The sequence below is a fragment of the Pleurodeles waltl genome, chromosome 12 (assembly GCF_031143425.1).
Source record: "Pleurodeles waltl isolate 20211129_DDA chromosome 12, aPleWal1.hap1.20221129, whole genome shotgun sequence".
In the NCBI taxonomy this organism is placed as follows: Eukaryota; Metazoa; Chordata; class Amphibia; order Caudata; family Salamandridae; genus Pleurodeles; species Pleurodeles waltl.
Window position 1 is genome coordinate 106,480,410 of NC_090451.1, and position 22,295 is coordinate 106,502,704.

A 22,295-nucleotide genomic window follows, 5' to 3' on the forward strand; every position below is an offset into this window, starting at 1 on the left:
AAGACATAGTCTGAGGCAGTGTCTCCATCTTGGAGAGACAATCCCTTGCACTTGTGTTGTTCTACTGGCGCTGCCGGCTTGAGCTTTGGTCAGCAGTGGCAAAAGAAGGACTAATGGAAAGTGAACGTATACTGGAGCAACAGAGTGTATGGATTTATAAGAGCTTGATTAAATGAGAAAAAAAGAGTTTAGTTGAGAGAAAAAATGCAACCTGGCCCGTACGGGGATCGAACCCGCGACCTTGGCATTATTAGCACCACGCTCTAACCAACTGAACTAACCGGCCATGAGTACTAAAGATATCCTTTTTCCATGTAATGCAGATAGATAGAAGAGTTGGTCACACTATCGCAATTCCTTCATATTTTTCTCCTTCCGCCCCCTGTCTGGATTACAATAACAAGAGCTGTGGAGTGCTGCACGCCAGCCTCAGTGCCTCTTCTTTCACTCAATCTCACTGTGTGCTGTGATATCTTTGTAACATCGCTTGTTGCCGGAAAAAAAGGAAAGGATGGATAGTATTTTTATTCTTTTACAACCAAACCCAAAATGCATCGGCTTGCTTGCTCATTAAGTTTACAAGGCCAGCTGCTTTTGAGATATTATAATTATAGTGGTTATTCGGCGTTGGAGGTAAGAGAGTTTTTTTTAGGTCTGGCCGTTCCTTCTGCTTTAAATTACTTGAGCTCATGTCAACAAAGTAACAACAAAACATAGCCAAAGGTTCGTTGCTCAAGCCTTCCCTACTGCGCCTTCCCATGTCTCTCCTGCCGACCATAGTGCAGGAAATCTGAGTTTGCATTTGCGCGAAGAGACGTACAACACAAGAAGGCGCGCTTTTGTGCGCCGGGCACCACCCGGCCTGTGCATTCCTCACTGTCGTGAGATCAGTTTACTCAGCAGAGCATGACGCTGCAATTGGTTAGTAGGGCAGGCCTGACCAGAATAGTATATTTGGGGTCATGTATTTGATTGCATTTTTAAAACAGTAACAGAACTTAACTGCAATGTTTAAATAGGTCTAGACATATTTAAACAGTGTCAATTTAATAGAAGAATTGTGGACAATTCAGAGAGGAGGCACCAATGTTTTTTTTTCCCATTGGGTGGATGCGGCATTAAAGAGTTTGAAGACCACTGGTCTAAGTGGACACTAATACACCTGGATTCTCCTGAATTCCTCGCAACAGATGCCAGCAAACCTGACTGGAGAGCTACTGTGTTGGACTGATCCTGTCGATTCAAGTGGTCTTTCCTAGAGAGTCGGAGGTCATGGAAATAGATGGAGTTGATGGTAATCTTCAGGGCTTTGAAGTTTTCCCATCATCATCTGTCTCAAAAAAATGTGCTAGTAAAGACAGAGAATAAGGTAGCTGTCTTTTACATTAACCAACAGTGAAGCATGCATTCAAAATCCCTCAATGCAATAGCAGAACAATTGGGTTATTGGGCAGAGATCAAACTGTTGCACACGTCGGCAGTACACATCAAGGGCACCGACAATGTGATGGCAGACAGCTGGAGGTTTCCAAATTTGCTGGAGTTGACGTTATCCAGGTCGTTGTTTTGAGAGATATGCAGAGAGTTTGTGAAACCCTTTCTGGATCTCTTTTCAAACAAGGACAATGCTCATCTTTGTCGATTCTGATCCAGGCTTCCGGAACAAGGAGCCTAGGTAGTGGACGTATTGGTGATAAAGTGGCTGAGAAGTCTCCTTTATACATTCCCCCACTTTTTATTGATCCAGATGGTTCTCTTCAAGCCTCAGCAGGGGGGAGGGAACATTATTCTTGTGGGCCCTTATTGGCCAGAGATGTCATGGTTTCCTCTTCTGAACCCCTGGCTCTTCTACCTCCTTGGGTACTGCTCAAGTGTGTCTCTCTCAGAACGTCGTCCCTGACCTTCTTGCTCCAACTCACTCTATCGCTTTGGAGGTTGAGAAGTCTGGACTGCTAGCAAAGAGTCTTTCCTCTTCCTTAGTGGAGTTAATTCAGCACTCCAGCAGGCCTTCTACTTCGAAGTCTTACTCAAAGAACTGGAAGTCTTTTGAGACGTGATGTTCTGCTCATGATCTTTTGGCACCTACCTGTAGTTTGTCTGCTATTTTGCATTTTCTTCTGAATGGGTTTCACTTGAATCTCTTTCCACTCTGAAAGCTCATTGCTTTGCGATAAAGGTTTTTAGGGACTTTTCTGTACCTTCGTCGATGTTACAGTCTTTGGTGTCTAGACTGTTCTGATCTTTTGTCAATTGTAAGACCAGTTGAAAAATCCCTTTTCTCCAACTCAGAATCTTCCTACTCTTTTATAGGCTTTGCAATTTTATCTCTTTGAGGATCTGGATACTGTAGACATAAAGATTGTTTCCTATAAAGTTATTTTCCTATTTCCTATCACCTTGCTGAGAACAATTGGGGAGCTGGGAGCCTTAAAATGCTGTCCTCTCTTCATTTGATACTTTGGAAGATGGGGTAACTTTAAGGCCTAGCCTTACCTTTGCTGCAAAGGTTAAGTCTATTTTTGATAGATCTTAGGAAATAATTCTTCCTTCTTTCATTCCCTCTCCTTCCTCTCCGGAGGAACATTTGCTGAATACACTTGATGTTTAAAGAGCTCTTTTCATTCATGTCACCAGGCCTCTGCAGTTCAGGAAAACCGACTCCTTGTTTGTGACTTTTGGACAGGCTGGAAAAGACAATAAGGTGACTTTTATGACTCTGAGTAGGTGGATTAAGTTGTCAATTTTTCTGGCTTTGCAAGGCTTTTTAGAATATCTTCCAGTTCAGGGATGGTCTACGAGAGGAATGGCCACCTCCTGGGTTGAATTCCAGTGAGTAACAATCTAGGAAATTCCTAGGGTGGCTACTTGGTCCTCAGAGCATACATTTGTCAAGCATTATGGCTTAATAATTGTTCTGTTTTGCATTTGAGTACCAATGTTTTGAACTCTGCATTACCCTTAGTCCATCTTGTCTTTGTCACAAACATTACATCCTGCCCACCTTCCCATCAGTCCTTTGGCAAGGGCTTGGCACCCAGGTTGGGTGCATGGGGCTAGCATTTAAGATTTAAGGATCCTCCTGTTCTTTCTTCCTGTTGGATGGTGACATCACCTTACGTTGTAATGACTGTCACAAGGACGCAATGGACTAAGGCTAATGAAGATTACCAATAAGTAACCAACGCATCACCATTCTTTCTGAATGTGCGTGGCTCATTCCGCAGGACTTGTTCTTTGTATGATTCCTGGATTTTCAGAAGCCCTTTGATGGCAGCACCCCCACACTGAAAATTGTTTCAGCACCACTGTACAAGGGTCAGTTGTCATGCTCATCTGCGGCGTAAAGTTGCATTGAAGTAGTCTAACTCCCCAGGCCTTGTCTTTTGCTCAATTTGCCTTTGTGAGTTTTCTCTCAATCACTGTCGACTTCCTTTGATCTTTCTTTCTTCTTTTACTTCACCTTCGCCTTCAGTGTATCTTTCGGCCCTCTTAAGAGACACACCCCCTTGTAGCCACTTCTATACTTCTGTCACCTAATTATTTTCCTATCCTTTCCCCTGTAACGTTGCTGATCCTAGCTATAGCATCACTATCCAGAATCTGTTCACCTGAGTTATGTTCCTCTTATCCCCACGCATCTAATAATCAGCTCTTGGTCTCCCTCCACCTCTCACGAGACATAGTCTGAGGCAGTGTCTCCATCTTGGAGAGACAATCCCTTGCACTTGTGTTGTTCTACTGGCGCTGCCGGCTTGAGCTTTGGTCAGCAGTGGCAAAAGAAGGACTAATGGAAAGTGAACGTATACTGGAGCAACAGAGTGTATGGATTTATAAGAGCTTGATTAAATGAGAAAAAAAGAGTTTAGTTGAGAGAAAAAATGCAACCTGGCCCTTACGGGGATCGAACCCGCCACCTTGGCATTATTAGCACCACGCTCTAACCAACTGAACTAATCGGCCATGAGTACTAGAGATATCCTTTTTCCATGTAATGCAGATAGATAGAAGAGTTGGTTCACTATCGCAATTCCTTCATATTTTTCTCCTTCCGCCCCCTGTCTGGATTACAATAACAAGAGCTGTGGAGTGCTGCACGCCAGCCTCAGTGCCTCTTCTTTCACTCAATCTCACTGTGTGCTGTGATATCTTTGTAACATCGCTTGTTGCCGGAAAAAAAGAAAAGGATGGATAGTATTTTTATTCTTTTACAACCAAACCCAAAATGCATCGGCTTGCTTGCTCATTAAGTTTACAAGGCCAGCTGCTTTTGAGATATTATAATTATAGTGGTTATTCGGCGTTGGAGGTAAGAGAGTTTTTTTTAGGTCTGGCCGTTCCTTCTGCTTTAAATTACTTGAGCTCATGTCAACAAAGTAACAACAAAACATAGCCAACGGTTCGTTGCTCAAGCCTTCCCTACTGCGCCTTCCCATGTCTCTCCTGCCGACCACAGTGCAGGAAATCTGAGTTTGCATTTGCGCGAAGAGACGTACAACACAAGAAGGCGCGCTTTTGTGCACCGGGCACCACCCGGCCTGTGCATTCCTCACTGTCGTGAGATCAGTTTACTCAGCAGAGCATGACGCTGCAATTGGTTAGTAGGGCAGGCCTGACCAGAATAGTATATTTGGGGTCATGTATTTGATTGCATTTTTAAAACAGTAACAGAACTTAACTGCAATGTTTAAATAGGTCTAGACATATTTAAACAGTGTCAATTTAATAGAAGAATTGTGGACAATTCAGAGGGGAGGCACCAATGTTTTTTTTTCCCATTGGGTGGATGCGGCATTAAAGAGTTTGAAGACCACTGGTCTAAGTGGACAGTAATACACCTGGATTCTCCTGAATTCCTCGCAACAGATGCCAGCAAACCTGACTGGAGAGCTACTGTGTTGGACTGATCCTGTCGATTCAAGTGGTCTTTCCTAGAGAGTCGGAGGTCATGGAAATAGATGGAGTTGATGGTAATCTTCAGGGCTTTGAAGTTTTCCCATCATCATCTGTCTCAAAAAAATGTGCTAGTAAAGACAGAGAATAAGGTAGCTGTCTTTTACATTAACCAACAGTGAAGCATGCATTCAAAATCCCTCAATGCAATAGCAGAACAATTGGGTTATTGGGCAGAGATCAAACTGTTGCACACGTCGGCAGTACACATCAAGGGCACCGACAATGTGATGGCAGACAGCTGGAGGTTTCCAAATTTGCTGGAGTTGACGTTATCCAGGTCGTTGTTTTGAGAGATATGCAGAGAGTTTGTGAAACCCTTTCTGGATCTCTTTTCAAACAAGGACAATGCTCATCTTTGTCGATTCTGATCCAGGCTTCCGGAACAAGGAGCCTAGGTAGTGGACGTATTGGTGATAAAGTGGCTGAGAAGTCTCCTTTATACATTCCCCCACTTTTTATTGATCCAGATGGTTCTCTTCAAGCCTCAGCAGGGGGGAGGGAACCTTATTCTTGTGGGCCCTTATTGGCCAGAGATGTCATGGTTTCCTCTTCTGAACCCCTGGCTCTTCTACCTCCTTGGGTACTGCTCAAGTGTGTCTCTCTCAGAACGTCGTCCCTGACCTTCTTGCTCCAACTCACTCTATCGCTTTGGAGGTTGAGAAGTCTGGACTGCTAGCAAAGGGTCTTTCCTCTTCCTTAGTGGAGTTAATTCAGCACTCCAGCAGGCCTTCTACTTCGAAGTCTTACTCAAAGAACTGGAAGTCTTTTGAGACGTGATGTTCTGCTCATGATCTTTTGGCACCTACCTGTAGTTTGTCTGCTATTTTGCATTTTCTTCTGAATGGGTTTCACTTGAATCTCTTTCCACTCTGAAAGCTCATTGCTTTGCGATAAAGGTTTTTAGGGACTTTTCTGTACCTTCGTCGATGTTACAGTCTTTGGTGTCTAGACTGTTCTGATCTTTTGTCAATTGTAAGACCAGTTGAAAAATCCCTTTTCTCCAACTCAGAATCTTCCTACTCTTTTATAGGCTTTGCAATTTTATCTCTTTGAGGATCTGGATACTGTAGACATAAAGATTGTTTCCTATAAAGTTATTTTCCTATTTCCTATCACCTTGCTGAGAACAATTGGGGAGCTGGGAGCCTTAAAATGCTGTCCTCTCTTCATTTGATACTTTGGAAGATGGGGTAACTTTAAGGCCTAGCCTTACCTTTGCTGCAAAGGTTAAGTCTATTTTTGATAGATCTTAGGAAATAATTCTTCCTTCTTATATTCCCTCTCCTTCCTCTCGGGAGGAACATTTGCTGAATACACTTGATGTTTAAAGAGCTCTTTTCATTCATGTCACCAGGCCTCTGCAGTTCAGGAAAACCGACTCCTTGTTTGTGACTTTTGGACAGCCTGGAAAAGACAAGAAGGTGACTTTTATGACTCTGAGTAGGTGGATTAAGTTGTCAATTTTTCTGGCTTTGCAAGGCTTTTTAGAATATCTTCCAGTTCAGGGATGGTCTACGAGAGGAATGGCCACCTCCTGGGTTGAATTCCAGTGAGTAACAATCTAGGAAATTCCTAGGGTGGCTACTTGGTCCTCAGAGCATACATTTGTCAAGCATTATGGCTTAATAATTTTTCTGTTTTGCATTTGAGTACCAATGTTTTGAACTCTGCATTACCCTTAGTCCATCTTGTCTTTGTCACAAACATTACATCCTGCCCACCTTCCCATCAGTCCTTTGGCAAGGGCTTGGCACCCAGGTTGGGTGCATGGGGCTAGCATTTAAGGATCCTCCTGTTCTTTCTTCCTGTTGGAAGGTGACATCACCTTACGTTGTAATGACTGTCACAAGGACGCAATGGACTAAGGCTAATGAAGATTACCAATAAGTAACCAACGCATCACCATTCTTTCTGAATGTGCGTGGCTCATTCCGCAGGACTTGTTCTTTGTATGATTCCTGGATTTTCAGAAGCCCTTTGATGGCAGCACCCCCACACTGAAAATTGTTTCAGCACCACTGTACAAGGGTCAGTTGTCATGCTCATCTGCGGCGTAAATTTGCATTGAAGTAGTCTAACTCCCCAGGCCTTGTCTTTTGCTCAATTTGCCTTTGTGAGTTTTCTCTCAATCACTGTCGACTTCCTTTGATCTTTCTTTCTTCTTTTACTTCACCTTCGCCTTCAGTGTATCTTTCGGCCCTCTTAAGAGACACACCCCCTTGTAGCCACTTCTATACTTCTGTCACCTAATTATTTTCCTATCCTTTCCCCTGTAATGTTGCTGATCCTAGCTATAGCATCACTATCCAGAATCTGTTCACCTGAGTTATGTTCCTCTTATCCCCACGCATCTAATAATCAGCTCTTGGTCTCCCTCCACCTCTCACGAGACATAGTCTGAGGCAGTGTCTCCATCTTGGAGAGACAATCCCTTGCACTTGTGTTGTTCTACTGGCGCTGCCGGCTTGAGCTTTGGTCAGCAGTGGCAAAAGAAGGACTAATGGAAAGTGAACGTATACTGGAGCAACAGAGTGTATGGATTTATAAGAGCTTGATTAAATGAGAAAAAAAGAGTTTAGTTGAGAGAAAAAATGCAACCTGGCCCGTACGGGGATCGAACCCGCGACCTTGGCATTATTAGCACCACGCTCTAACCAACTGAACTTACCGGCCATGAGTACTAAAGATATCCTTTTTCCATGTAATGCAGATAGATAGAAGAGTTGGTCACACTATCGCAATTCCTTCATATTTTTCTCCTTCCGCCCCCTGTCTGGATTACAATAACAAGAGCTGTGGAGTGCTGCACGCCAGCCTCAGTGCCTCTTCTTTCACTCAATTTCACTGTGTGCTGTGATATCTTTGTAACATCGCTTGTTGCCGGAAAAAAAGGAAAGGATGGATAGTATTTTTATTCTTTTACAACAAAACCCAAAATGCATCGGCTTGCTTGCTCATTAAGTTTACAAGGCCAGCTGCTTTTGAGATATTATAATTATAGTGGTTATTCGGCGTTGGAGGTAAGAGAGTTTTTTTTAGGTCTGGCCGTTCCTTCTGCTTCAAATTACTTGAGCTCATGTCAACAAAGTAACAACAAAACATAGCCAACGGTTCGTTGCTCAAGCCTTCCCTACTGCGCCTTCCCATGTCTCTCCTGCCGACCACAGTGCAGGAAATCTGAGTTTGCATTTGCGCGAAGAGACGTACAACACAAGAAGGCGCGCTTTTGTGCGACGGGCACCACCCGGCCTGTGCATTCCTCACTGTCGTGAGATCAGTTTACTCAGCAGAGCATGACGCTGCAATTGGTTAGTAGGGCAGGCCTGACCAGAATAGTATATTTGGGGTCATGTATTTGATTGCATTTTTAAAACAGTAACAGAACTTAACTGCAATGTTTAAATAGGTCTAGACATATTTAAACAGTGTCAATTTAGTAGAAGAATTGTGGACAATTCAGAGGGGAGGCACCAATGTTTTTTTTTCCCATTGGGTGGATGCGGCATTAAAGAGTTTGAAGACCACTGGTCTAAGTGGACACTAATACACCTGGATGCTCCTGAATTCCTCGCAACAGATGCCAGCAAACCTGGCTGGAGAGCTACTGTGTTGGACTGATCCTGTCGATTCAAGTGGTCTTTCCTAGAGAGTCGGAGGTCATGGAAATAGATGGAGTTGATGGTAATCTTCAGGGCTTTGAAGTTTTCCCATCATCATCTGTCTCAAAAAAATGTGCTAGTAAAGACAGAGAATAAGGTAGCTGTCTTTTACATTAACCAACAGTGAAGCATGCATTCAAAATCCCTCAATGCAATAGCAGAACAATTGGGTTATTGGGCAGAGATCAACCTGCTGCACACGTCGGCAGTACACATCAAGGGCATCGACAATGTGATGGCAGACAGCTGGAGGTTTCCAAATTTGCTGGAGTTGTAGTTATCCAGGTCGTTGTTTTGAGAGATATGCCGAGAGTTTGTGAAACCCTTTCTGGATCCCTTTTCAAACAAGGACAATGCTCATCTTTGTCGATTCTGATCCAGGCTTCCGGAACAAGGAGCCTAGGTAGTGGACGTATTGGTGATAAAGTGGCTGAGAAGTCTCCTTTATACATTCCCCCACTTTTTATTGATCCAGATGGTTCTCTTCAAGTCTCAGCAGGGGCGAGGGAACTTTATTCTTGTGGGCCCTTATTGGCCAGAGATGTCATGGTTTCCTCTTCTGAACCCCTGGCTCTTCTACCTCCTTGGGTACTGCTCAAGTGTGTCTCTCTCAGAACGTCGTCCCTGACCTTCTTGCTCCAACTCACTCTATCGCTTTGGAGGTTGAGAAGTCTGGACTGCTAGCAAAGGGTCTTTCCTCTTCCTTAGTGGAGTTAATTCAGCACTCCAGCAGGCCTTCTACTTCGAAGTCTTACTCAAAGAACTGGAAGTCTTTTGAGACGTGATGTTCAGCTCATGATCTTTTGGCACCTACCTGTAGTTTGTCTGCTATTTTGCATTTTCTTCTGAATGGGTTTCACTTGAATCTCTTTCCACTCTGAAAGCTCATTGCTTTGCGATAAAGGTGTTTAGGGACTTTTCTGTACCTTCGTCGATGTTACAGTCTTTGGTGTCTAGACTGTTCTGATCTTTTGTCAATTGTAAGACCAGTTGAAAAATCCCTTTTTTTCCAACTCAGAATCTTCTTACTCTTTTATAGGCTTTGGAATTTTATCTATTTCAGGATCTGGATACTGTAGACATAAAGATTGTTTCCTATAAAGTTATTTTCCTATTTCCTATCACCTTGCTGAGAACAATTGGGGAGCTGGGAGCCTTAAAATTCTGTCCTCTCTTCATTTGATACTTTGGAAGATATTTTAACTTTAAGGCCTAGCCTTACCTTTGCTGCAAAGGTTAAGTCTATTTTTGATAGATCTTAGGAAATAATTCTTCCTTCTTTCATTCCCTCTCCTTCCTCTCCGGAGGAACATTTTCTGAATACACTTGATGTTTAAAGAGCTCTTTTCATTTATGTCACCAGGCCTCTGCAGTTCAGGAAAACCGACTCCTTGTTTGTGACTTTTGGACAGCCTGGAAAAGACAAGAAGGTGACTTTTATGACTCTGAGTAGGTGGATTAAGTTGTCAATTTTTCTGGCTTTGCAAGGCTTTTTAGAATATCTTCCAGTTCAGGGATGGTCTACGAGAGGAATGGCCACCTCCTGGGTTGAATTCCAGTGAGTAACAATCTAGGAAATTCCTAGGGTGGCTACTTGGTCCTCAGAGCATACATTTGTCAAGCATTATGGCTTAATAATTTTTCTGTTTTGCATTTGAGTACCAATGTTTTGAACTCTGCATTACCCTTAGTCCATCTTGTCTTTGTCACAAACATTACATCCTGCCCACCTTCCCATCAGTCCTTTGGCAAGGGCTTGGCACCCAGGTTTGGTGCATGGGGCTAGCATTTAAGGATCCTCCTGTTCTTTCTTACTGTTGGAAGGTGACATCACCTTACTTTGTAATGACTGTCACAAGGACGCAATGGACTAAGGCTAATGAAGATTACCAATAAGTAACCAACGCATCACCATTCTTTCTGAATGTGCGTGGCTCATTCCGCAGGACTTGTTCTTTGTATGATTCCTGGATTTTCAGAAGCCCTTTGATGGCAGCACCCCCACACTGAAAATAGTTTCAGCACCACTGTACAAGGGTCAGTTGTCATGCTCATCTGGGGCGTAAATTTGCATTGAAGTAGTCTAACTCCCCAGGTCTTGTCTTTTGCTCAATTTGCCTTTGTGAGTTTTCTCTCAATCACTGTCGACTTCCTTTGATCTTTCTTTCTTCTTTTACTTCACCTTCGCCTTCAGTGTATCTTTCGGCCCTCTTAAGAGACACACCCCCTTGTAGCCACTTCTATACTTCTGTCACCTAATTATTTTCCTATCCTTTCCCCTGTAACGTTGCTGATCCTAGCTATAGCATCACTATCCAGAATCTGTTCACCTGAGTTATGTTCCTCTTATCCCCACGCATCTAATAATCAGCTCTTGGTCTCCCTCCACCTCTCACGAGACATAGTCTGAGGCAGTGTCTCCATCTTGGAGAGACAATCCCTTGCACTTGTGTTGTTCTACTGGCGCTGCCGGCTTGAGCTTTGGTCAGCAGTGGCAAAAGAAGGACTAATGGAAAGTGAACGTATACTGGAGCAACAGAGTGTATGGATTTATAAGAGCTTGATTAAATGAGAAAAAAAGAGTTTAGTTGAGAGAAAAAATGCAACCTGGCCCGTACGGGGATCGAACCCGCGACCTTGGCATTATTAGCACCACGCTCTAACCAACTGAACTAACCATCCATGAGTACTAAAGGTATCCTTTTTCCATGTAATGCAGATAGATAGAAGAGTTGGTCACACTATCGCAATTCCTTCATATTTTTCTCCTTCCGCCCCCTGTCTGGATTACAATAACAAGAGCTGTGGAGTGCTGCACGCCAGCCTCAGTGCCTCTTCTTTCACTCAATCTCACTGTGTGCTGTGATATCTTTGTAACATCGCTTGTTGCCGGAAAAAAAGGAAAGGATGGATAGTATTTTTATTCTTTTACAACCAAACCCAAAATGCATCGGCTTGCTTGCTCATTAAGTTTACAAGGCCAGCTGCTTTTGAGATATTATAATTATAGTGGTTATTCGGCGTTGGAGGTAAGAGAGTTTTTTTTAGGTCTGGCCGTTCCTTCTGCTTCAAATTACTTGAGCTCATGTCAACAAAGTAACAACAAAACATAGCCAACGGTTCGTTGCTCAAGCCTTCCCTACTGCGCCTTCCCATGTCTCTCCTGCCGACCACAGTGCAGGAAATCTGAGTTTGCATTTGCGCGAAGAGACGTACAACACAAGAAGGCGCGCTTTTGTGCGCCGGGCACCACCCGGCCTGTGCATTCCTCACTGTCGTGAGATCAGTTTACTCAGCAGAGCATGACGCTGCAATTGGTTAGTAGGGCAGGCCTGACCAGAATAGTATATTTGGGGTCATGTATTTGATTGCATTTTTAAAACAGTAACAGAACTTAACTGCAATGTTTAAATAGGTCTAGACATATTTAAACAGTGTCAATTTAATAGAAGAATTGTGGACAATTCAGAGGGGAGGCACCAATGTTTTTTTTTCCCATTGGGTGGATGCGGCATTAAAGAGTTTGAAGACCACTGGTCTAAGTGGACACTAATACACCTGGATGCTCCTGAATTCCTCGCAACAGATGCCAGCAAACCTGGCTGGAGAGCTACTGTGTTGGACTGATCCTGTCGATTCAAGTGGTCTTTCCTAGAGAGTCGGAGGTCATGGAAATAGATGGAGTTGATGGTAATCTTCAGGGCTTTGAAGTTTTCCCATCATCATCTGTCTCAAAAAAATGTGCTAGTAAAGACAGAGAATAAGGTAGCTGTCTTTTACATTAACCAACAGTGAAGCATGCATTCAAAATCCCTCAATGCAATAGCAGAACAATTGGGTTATTGGGCAGAGATCAACCTGCTGCACACGTCGGCAGTACACATCAAGGGCATCGACAATGTGATGGCAGACAGCTGGAGGTTTCCAAATTTGCTGGAGTTGTAGTTATCCAGGTCGTTGTTTTGAGAGATATGCCGAGAGTTTGTGAAACCCTTTCTGGATCCCTTTTCAAACAAGGACAATGCTCATCTTTGTCGATTCTGATCCAGGCTTCCGGAACAAGGAGCCTAGGTAGTGGACGTATTGGTGATAAAGTGGCTGAGAAGTCTCCTTTATACATTCCCCCACTTTTTATTGATCCAGATGGTTCTCTTCAAGTCTCAGCAGGGGCGAGGGAACTTTATTCTTGTGGGCCCTTATTGGCCAGAGATGTCATGGTTTCCTCTTCTGAACCCCTGGCTCTTCTACCTCCTTGGGTACTGCTCAAGTGTGTCTCTCTCAGAACGTCGTCCCTGACCTTCTTGCTCCAACTCACTCTATCGCTTTGGAGGTTGAGAAGTCTGGACTGCTAGCAAAGGGTCTTTCCTCTTCCTTAGTGGAGTTAATTCAGCACTCCAGCAGGCCTTCTACTTCGAAGTCTTACTCAAAGAACTGGAAGTCTTTTGAGACGTGATGTTCAGCTCATGATCTTTTGGCACCTACCTGTAGTTTGTCTGCTATTTTGCATTTTCTTCTGAATGGGTTTCACTTGAATCTCTTTCCACTCTGAAAGCTCATTGCTTTGCGATAAAGGTGTTTAGGGACTTTTCTGTACCTTCGTCGATGTTACAGTCTTTGGTGTCTAGACTGTTCTGATCTTTTGTCAATTGTAAGACCAGTTGAAAAATCCCTTTTTTTCCAACTCAGAATCTTCTTACTCTTTTATAGGCTTTGGAATTTTATCTATTTGAGGATCTGGATACTGTAGACATAAAGATTGTTTCCTATAAAGTTATTTTCCTATTTCCTATCACCTTGCTGAGAACAATTGGGGAGCTGGGAGCCTTAAAATTCTGTCCTCTCTTCATTTGATACTTTGGAAGATATTTTAACTTTAAGGCCTAGCCTTACCTTTGCTGCAAAGGTTAAGTCTATTTTTGATAGATCTTAGGAAATAATTCTTCCTTCTTTCATTCCCTCTCCTTCCTCTCCGGAGGAACATTTTCTGAATACACTTGATGTTTAAAGAGCTCTTTTCATTTATGTCACCAGGCCTCTGCAGTTCAGGAAAACCGACTCCTTGTTTGTGACTTTTGGACAGCCTGGAAAAGACAAGAAGGTGACTTTTATGACTCTGAGTAGGTGGATTAAGTTGTCAATTTTTCTGGCTTTGCAAGGCTTTTTAGAATATCTTCCAGTTCAGGGATGGTCTACGAGAGGAATGGCCACCTCCTGGGTTGAATTCCAGTGAGTAACAATCTAGGAAATTCCTAGGGTGGCTACTTGGTCCTCAGAGCATACATTTGTCAAGCATTATGGCTTAATAATTTTTCTGTTTTGCATTTGAGTACCAATGTTTTGAACTCTGCATTACCCTTAGTCCATCTTGTCTTTGTCACAAACATTACATCCTGCCCACCTTCCCATCAGTCCTTTGGCAAGGGCTTGGCACCCAGGTTTGGTGCATGGGGCTAGCATTTAAGGATCCTCCTGTTCTTTCTTACTGTTGGAAGGTGACATCACCTTACTTTGTAATGACTGTCACAAGGACGCAATGGACTAAGGCTAATGAAGATTACCAATAAGTAACCAACGCATCACCATTCTTTCTGAATGTGCGTGGCTCATTCCGCAGGACTTGTTCTTTGTATGATTCCTGGATTTTCAGAAGCCCTTTGATGGCAGCACCCCCACACTGAAAATAGTTTCAGCACCACTGTACAAGGGTCAGTTGTCATGCTCATCTGGGGCGTAAATTTGCATTGAAGTAGTCTAACTCCCCAGGTCTTGTCTTTTGCTCAATTTGCCTTTGTGAGTTTTCTCTCAATCACTGTCGACTTCCTTTGATCTTTCTTTCTTCTTTTACTTCACCTTCGCCTTCAGTGTATCTTTCGGCCCTCTTAAGAGACACACCCCCTTGTAGCCACTTCTATACTTCTGTCACCTAATTATTTTCCTATCCTTTCCCCTGTAACGTTGCTGATCCTAGCTATAGCATCACTATCCAGAATCTGTTCACCTGAGTTATGTTCCTCTTATCCCCACGCATCTAATAATCAGCTCTTGGTCTCCCTCCACCTCTCACGAGACATAGTCTGAGGCAGTGTCTCCATCTTGGAGAGACAATCCCTTGCACTTGTGTTGTTCTACTGGCGCTGCCGGCTTGAGCTTTGGTCAGCAGTGGCAAAAGAAGGACTAATGGAAAGTGAACGTATACTGGAGCAACAGAGTGTATGGATTTATAAGAGCTTGATTAAATGAGAAAAAAAGAGTTTAGTTGAGAGAAAAAATGCAACCTGGCCCGTACGGGGATCGAACCCGCGACCTTGGCATTATTAGCACCACGCTCTAACCAACTGAACTAACCATCCATGAGTACTAAAGGTATCCTTTTTCCATGTAATGCAGATAGATAGAAGAGTTGGTCACACTATCGCAATTCCTTCATATTTTTCTCCTTCCGCCCCCTGTCTGGATTACAATAACAAGAGCTGTGGAGTGCTGCACGCCAGCCTCAGTGCCTCTTCTTTCACTCAATCTCACTGTGTGCTGTGATATCTTTGTAACATCGCTTGTTGCCGGAAAAAAAGGAAAGGATGGATAGTATTTTTATTCTTTTACAACCAAACCCAAAATGCATCGGCTTGCTTGCTCATTAAGTTTACAAGGCCAGCTGCTTTTGAGATATTATAATTATAGTGGTTATTCGGCGTTGGAGGTAAGAGAGTTTTTTTTAGGTCTGGCCGTTCCTTCTGCTTCAAATTACTTGAGCTCATGTCAACAAAGTAACAACAAAACATAGCCAACGGTTCGTTGCTCAAGCCTTCCCTACTGCGCCTTCCCATGTCTCTCCTGCCGACCACAGTGCAGGAAATCTGAGTTTGCATTTGCGCGAAGAGACGTACAACACAAGAAGGCGCGCTTTTGTGCGCCGGGCACCACCCGGCCTGTGCATTCCTCACTGTCGTGAGATCAGTTTACTCAGCAGAGCATGACGCTGCAATTGGTTAGTAGGGCAGGCCTGACCAGAATAGTATATTTGGGGTCATGTATTTGATTGCATTTTTAAAACAGTAACAGAACTTAACTGCAATGTTTAAATAGGTCTAGACATATTTAAACAGTGTCAATTTAATAGAAGAATTGTGGACAATTCAGAGGGGAGGCACCAATGTTTTTTTTTCCCATTGGGTGGATGCGGCATTAAAGAGTTTGAAGACCACTGGTCTAAGTGGACACTAATACACCTGGATTCTCCTGAATTCCTCGCAACAGATGCCAGCAAACCTGACTGGAGAGCTACTGTGTTGGACTGATCCTGTCGATTCAAGTGGTCTTTCCTAGAGAGTCGGAGGTCATGGAAATAGATGGAGTTGATGGTAATCTTCAGGGCTTTGAAGTTTTCCCATCATCATCTGTCTCAAAAAAATGTGCTAGTAAAGACAGAGAATAAGGTAGCTGTCTTTTACATTAACCAACAGTGAAGCATGCATTCAAAATCCCTCAATGCAATAGCAGAACAATTGGGTTATTGGGCAGAGATCAAACTGTTGCACACGTCGGCAGTACACATCAAGGGCACCGACAATGTGATGGCAGACAGCTGGAGGTTTCCAAATTTGCTGGAGTTGACGTTATCCAGGTCGTTGTTTTGAGAGATATGCCGAGAGTTTGTGAAACCCTTTCTGGATCTCTTTTCAAACAAGGACAATGCTCATCTTTGTCGATTCTGATCCAGGCTTCCGGAACAAGGAGCCTAGGTAGTGGACGTATTGGTGATAAAGTGGCTGAGAAGTCTCCTTTATACATTCCCCCACTTTTTATTGATCCAGATGGTTCTCTTCAAGTCTCAGCAGGGGGGAGGGAACCTTATTCTTGTGGGCCCTTATTGGCCAGAGATGTCATGGTTTCCTCTTCTGAACCCCTGGCTCTTCTACCTCCTTGGGTACTGCTCAAGTGTGTCTCTCTCAGAACGTCGTCCCTGACCTTCTTGCTCCAACTCACTCTATCGCTTTGGAGGTTGAGAAGTCTGGACTGCTAGCAAAGGGTCTTTCCTCTTCCTTAGTGGAGTTAATTCAGCACTCCAGCAGGCCTTCTACTTCGAAGTCTTACTCAAAGAACTGGAAGTCTTTTGAGACGTGATGTTCTGCTCATGATCTTTTGGCACCTACCTGTAGTTTGTCTGCTATTTTGCATTTTCTTCTGAATGGGTTTCACTTGAATCTCTTTCCACTCTGAAAGCTCATTGCTTTGCGATAAAGGTTTTTAGGGACTTTTCTGTACCTTCGTCGATGTTACAGTCTTTGGTGTCTAGACTGTTCTGATCTTTTGTCAATTGTAAGACCAGTTGAAAAATCCCTTTTCTCCAACTCAGAATCTTCCTACTCTTTTATAGGCTTTGCAATTTTATCTCTTTGAGGATCTGGATACTGTAGACATAAAGATTGTTTCCTATAAAGTTATTTTCCTATTTCCTATCACCTTGCTGAGAACAATTGGGGAGCTGGGAGCCTTAAAATGCTGTCCTCTCTTCATTTGATACTTTGGAAGATGGGGTAACTTTAAGGCCTAGCCTTACCTTTGCTGCAAAGGTTGAGTCTATTTTTGATAGATCTTAGGAAATAATTCTTCCTTCTTTCATTCCCTCTCCTTCCTCTCCGGAGGAACATTTGCTGAATACACTTGATGTTTAAAGAGCTCTTTTCATTCATGTCACCAGGCCTCTGCAGTTCAGGAAAACCGACTCCTTGTTTGTGACTTTTGGACAGCCTGGAAAAGACAAGAAGGTGACTTTTATGACTCTGAGTAGGTGGATTAAGTTGTCAATTTTTCTGGCTTTGCAAGGCTTTTTAGAATATCTTCCAGTTCAGGGATGGTCTACGAGAGGAATGGCCACCTCCTGGGTTGAATTCCAGTGAGTAACAATCTAGGAAATTCCTAGGGTGGCTACTTGGTCCTCAGAGCATACATTTGTCAAGCATTATGGCTTAATAATTTTTCTGTTTTGCATTTGAGTACCAATGTTTTGAACTCTGCATTACCCTTAGTCCATCTTGTCTTTGTCACAAACATTACATCCTGCCCACCTTCCCATCAGTCCTTTGGCAAGGGCTTGGCACCCAGGTTGGGTGCATGGGGCTAGCATTTAAGGATCCTCCTGTTCTTTCTTCCTGTTGGAAGGTGACATCACCTTACGTTGTAATGACTGTCACAAGGACGCAATGGACTAAGGCTAATGAAGATTACCAATAAGTAACCAACGCATCACCATTCTTTCTGAATGTGCGTGGCTCATTCCGCAGGACTTGTTCTTTGTATGATTCCTGGATTTTCAGAAGCCCTTTGATGGCAGCACCCCCACACTGAAAATTGTTTCAGCACCACTGTACAAGGGTCAGTTGTCATGCTCATCTGCGGCGTAAAGTTGCATTGAAGTAGTCTAACTCCCCAGGCCTTGTCTTTTGCTCAATTTGCCTTTGTGAGTTTTCTCTCAATCACTGTCGACTTCCTTTGATCTTTCTTTCTTCTTTTACTTCAACTTCGCCTTCAGTGTATCTTTCGGCCCTCTTAAGAGACACACCCCCTTGTAGCCACTTCTATACTTCTGTCACCTAATTATTTTCTTATCCTTTCCCCTGTAACGTTGCTGATCCTAGCTATAGCATCACTATCCAGAATCTGTTCACCTGAGTTATGTTCCTCTTATCCCCACGCATCTAATAATCAGCTCTTGGTCTCCCTCCACCTCTCACGAGACATAGTCTGAGGCAGTGTCTCCATCTTGGAGAGACAATCCCTTGCACTTGTGTTGTTCTACTGGCGCTGCCGGCTTGAGCTTTGGTCAGCAGTGGCAAAAGAAGGACTAATGGAAAGTGAACGTATACTGGAGCAACAGAGTGTATGGATTTAAAAGAGCTTGATTAAATGAGAAAAAAAGAGTTTAGTTGAGAGAAAAAATGCAACCTGGCCCTTACGGGGATCGAACCCGCGACCTTGGCATTATTAGCACCACACTCTAACCAACTGAGCTAACCAGCCACGAGTACTATAGGTATCCTTTTTCCATGAAATGCAGATAGATAGAAGAGTTGGTCTTACTATCGCAATTCCTTCATACTTTTTTCCTTCCGCCCCCTGTCTGGATTACAATAACAAGAGCTGTGGAGTGCTGCACGCCAGCCTCAGTGCCTCTTCTTTCACTCAATCTCACTGTGTGCTGTGATATCTTTGTAACATCGCTTGTTGCCGGAAAAAAAGGAAAGGATGGATAGTATTTTTATTCTTTTACAACAAAACCCAAAATGCATCGGCTTGCTTGGTCATTAAGTTTACAAGGCCAGCTGCTTTTGAGATATTATAATTATAGTGGTTATTCGGCGTTGGAGGTAAGAGAGTTTTTTTTAGGTCTGGCCGTTCCTTCTGCTTCAAATTACTTGAGCTCATGTCAACAAAGTAACAACAAAACATAGCCAACGGTTCGTTGCTCAAGCCTTCCCTACTGCGCCTTCCCATGTCTCTCCTGCCGACCACAGTGCAGGAAATCTGAGTTTGCATTTGCGCGAAGAGACGTACAACACAAGAAGGCGCGCTTTTGTGCGACGGGCACCACCCGGCCTGTGCATTCCTCACTGTCGTGAGATCAGTTTACTCAGCAGAGCATGACGCTGCAATTGGTTAGTAGGGCAGGCCTGACCAGAATAGTATATTTGGGGTCATGTATTTGATTGCATTTTTAAAACAGTAACAGAACTTAACTGCAATGTTTAAATAGGTCTAGACATATTTAAACAGTGTCAATTTAATAGAAGAATTGTGGACAATTCAGAGGGGAGGCACCAATGTTTTTTTTTCCCATCGGGTGGATGCGGCATTAAAGAGTTTGAAGACCACTGGTCTAAGTGGACACTAATACACCTGGATGCTCCTGAATTCCTCGCAACAGATGCCAGCAAACCTGGCTGGAGAGCTACTGTGTTGGACTGATCCTGTCGATTCAAGAGGTCTTTCCTAGAGAGTCGGAGGTCATGGAAATAGATGGAGTTGATGGTAATCTTCAGGGCTTTGAAGTTTTCCCATCATCATCTGTCTCAAAAAAATGTGCTAGTAAAGACAGAGAATAAGGTAGCTGTCTTTTACATTAACCAACAGTGAAGCATGCATTCAAAAACCCTCAATGCAATAGCAGAACAATTGGGTTATTGGGCAGAGATCAACCTGTTGCACACGTCGGCAGTACACATCAAGGGCACCGACAATGTGATGGCAGACAGCTGGAGGTTTCCAAATTTGCTGGAGTTGAAGTTATCCAGGTCGTTGTTTTGAGAGATATGCCGAGAGTTTGTGAAACCCTTTCTGGATCTCTTTTCAAACAAGGACAATGCTCATCTTTGTCGATTCTGATCCAGGCTTCCGGAACAAGGAGCCTAGGTAGTGGACGTATTGGTGATAAAGTGGCTGAGAAGTCTCCTTTATACATTCCCCCACTTTTTATTGATCCAGATGGTTCTCTTCAAGTCTCAGCAGGGGCGAGGGAACTTTATTCTTGTGGGCCCTTATTGGCCAGAGATGTCATGGTTTCCTCTTCTGAACCCCTGGCTCTTCTACCTCCTTGGGTACTGCTCAAGTGTGTCTCTCTCAGAACGTCGTCCCTGACCTTCTTGCTCCAACTCACTCTATCGCTTTGGAGGTTGAGAAGTCTGGACTGCTAGCAAAGGGTCTTTCCTCTTCCTTAGTGGAGTTAATTCAGCACTCCAGCAGGCCTTCTACTTCGAAGTCTTACTCAAAGAACTGGAAGTCTTTTGAGACGTGATGTTCTGCTCATGATCTTTTGGCACCTACCTGTAGTTTGTCTGCTATTTTGCATTTTCTTCTGAATGAGTTTCACTTGAATCTCTTTCCACTCTGAAAGCTCATTGCTTTGCGATAAAGGTTTTTAGGGACTTTTCTGTACCTTCGTCGATGTTACAATCTTTGGTGTCTAGACTGTTCTGATCTTTTGACAATTGTAAGACCAGTTGAAAAATCCCTTTTCTCCAACTCAGAATCTTCCTACTCTTTCATAGGCTTTGCAATTTTATCTCTTTGAGGATCTGGATACTGTAGACATAAAGATTGTTTCTATAAAGTTATTTTCCTATTTCCTATCACCTTGCTGAGAACAATTGGGGAGCTGGGAGCCTTAAAATGCTGTCCTCTCTTCATTTGATACTTTGGAAGATGGGGTAACTTTAAGGCCTAGCCTTACCTTTGCTGCAAAGGTTAAGTCTATTTTTGATAGATCTTAGGAAATAATTCTTCCTTCTTTCATTCCCTCTCCTTCCTCTCCGGAGGAACATTTGCTGAATACACTTGATGTTTAAAGAGCTCTTTTCATTCATGTCACCAGGCCTCTGCAGTTCAGGAAAACCGACTCCTTGTTTGTGACTTTTGGACAGCCTGGAAAAGACAAGAAGGTGACTTTTATGACTCTGAGTAGGTGGATTAAGTTGTCAATTTTTCTGGCTTTGCAAGGCTTTTTAGAATATCTTCCAGTTCAGGGATGGTCTACGAGAGGAATGGCCACCTCCTGGGTTGAATTCCAGTGAGTAACAATCTAGGAAATTCCTAGGGTGGCTACTTGGTCCTCAGAGCATACATTTGTCAAGCATTATGGCTTAATAATCTTTCTGTTTTGCATTTGAGTACCAATGTTTTGAACTCTGCATTACCCTTAGTCCATCTTGTCTTTGTCACAAACATTACATCCTGCCCACCTTCCCATAAGTCCTTTGGCAAGAGCTTGGCACCCAGGTTGGGTGCATGGGGCTAGCATTTAAGGATCCTCCTGTTCTTTCTTCCTGTTGGAAGGTGACATCACCTTACTTTGTAATGACTGTCACAAGGACGCAATGGACTAAGGCTAATGAAGATTACCAATAAGTAACCAACGCATCACCATTCTTTCTGAATGTGCGTGGCTCATTCCGCAGGACTTGTTCTTTGTATGATTCCTGGATTTTCAGAAGCCCTTTGATGGCAGCACCCCCACACTGAAAATTGTTTCAGCACCACTGTACAAGGGTCAGTTGTCATGCTCATCTGCGGCGTAAATTTGCATTGAAGTAGTCTAACTCCGCAGGCCTTGTCTTTTGCTCAATTTGCCTTTGTGAGTTTTCTCTCAATCACTGTCAACTTCCTTTGATCTTTCTTTCTTCTTTTACTTCACCTTCGCCTTCAGTGTATCTTTCGGCCCTCTTAAGAGACACACCCCCTTGTAGCCACTTCTATACTTCTGTCACCTGATTATTTTCCTATCCTTTCCCCTGAAACGTTGCTGATCCTAGCTATAGCATCACTATCCCGAATCTGTTCACCTGAGTTATGTTCCTCTTATCCCCACGCATCTAATAATCAGCTCTTGGTCTCCCTCCACCTCTCACGAGACATAGTCTGAGGCAGTGTCTCCATCTTGGAGAGACAATCCCTTGCACTTGTGTTGTTCTACTGGCGCTGCCGGCTTGAGCTTTGGTCAGCAGTGGCAAAAGAAGGACTAATGGAAAGTGAACGTATACTGGAGCAACAGAGTGTATGGATTTATAAGAGCTTGATTAAATGATAAAAAAAGAGTTTAGTTGAGAGAAAAAATGCAACCTGGCCCGTACGGGGATCGAACCCTCGACCTTGGCATTATTAGCACCACGCTCTAACCAACTGAGCTAACCGGCC

At 43.5% G+C, this 22,295-nt stretch overlaps 2 non-coding genes across 2 annotated transcripts; both read right to left on the bottom strand.

The window, feature by feature from the left end:
- Nucleotides 1–212: 212 nt before the first annotated feature.
- On the bottom strand, nt 213–286 carry TRNAI-AAU (transfer RNA isoleucine (anticodon AAU)). The gene has a single exon. It is a non-coding gene; the product is annotated as a tRNA-Ile (tRNA).
- Nucleotides 287–22,221: 21,935 nt separating this feature from the next.
- On the bottom strand, nt 22,222–22,295 carry TRNAI-AAU (transfer RNA isoleucine (anticodon AAU)). Its single transcript has one exon. It is a non-coding gene; the product is annotated as a tRNA-Ile (tRNA).